This window comes from Sinocyclocheilus grahami, unplaced genomic scaffold (genome assembly GCF_001515645.1).
Source record: "Sinocyclocheilus grahami isolate Dianchi unplaced genomic scaffold, SAMN03320097.WGS_v1.1 scaffold346.1, whole genome shotgun sequence".
Classification (NCBI taxonomy): Eukaryota; Metazoa; Chordata; class Actinopteri; order Cypriniformes; family Cyprinidae; genus Sinocyclocheilus; species Sinocyclocheilus grahami.
Window position 1 is genome coordinate 1,591,137 of NW_015505525.1, and position 875 is coordinate 1,592,011.

The window sequence follows — 875 nt, forward strand, 5'->3', positions numbered from 1 at the left end:
CTTGAATGCTGCTGCCTGAACAAGAGACCTCCTTACTGAAGTGAAAGTGTTGGCTGGTGTCACGATCCCTTCAGCTCGAGGAGCCCTCTCGAACGCCACCTTCTGCGCGTCGGTAGCCCCCCGGGATCGCTTGATTGGTCGGCGCCAGACCGCGAATTTAACCACCCGTAACTCCCAAACCTTGGAGGCTATCGACGCAGGGGTGGTCTCATTCGAAAAAGGGCCTCAAGACGAACGTACACGTTACATTCAAAGGGCATTAAAGTGCGCGAGACGTGAATTTATTTTGAATTTATTTACAGATGTAGGAGAGAGCGGGGCACAAAGTAACACTTTTTGATACATTTTGTTTTAAGGCATAAAACATTCATTTAATCTAGCTTTTAAGTAATGAAAATTAAACAAATAAAATTTTTTGGAAAATAAAGGTAATTTAATATTACAATTAAAACATTGAAGAAATACTGAATGCTTATTCCTTAAAAATAAGGTTTTAATAATTTTAGTAGTAGTAGTAGCAGTCTGTTACGTACATTCTACTCAACAATAGTAATATGTGAGTAATAGACAATGCCCTCAAGTTAAACCGAACTTTTATTTTGACCGGTTGCCGTGAATACAATTACATTTCTGTGTGTGTATGACATGATGATAGTTTTACTATGACAGCTTAAAATCTTATCTGATCCAATGAAAAAAATATACAAGACAAACTAAAATATTTTGTTAATATATATATATATATTTATATATATATAACATTTCAAATAAAATAATGACTTTTTTAAGAATTAAAAATAATCAAATTTTGGAGTTTGACCATGAACACATTGCAACCATGCTTGGGACGGCCCACATAAACGAGCAAAAATGCT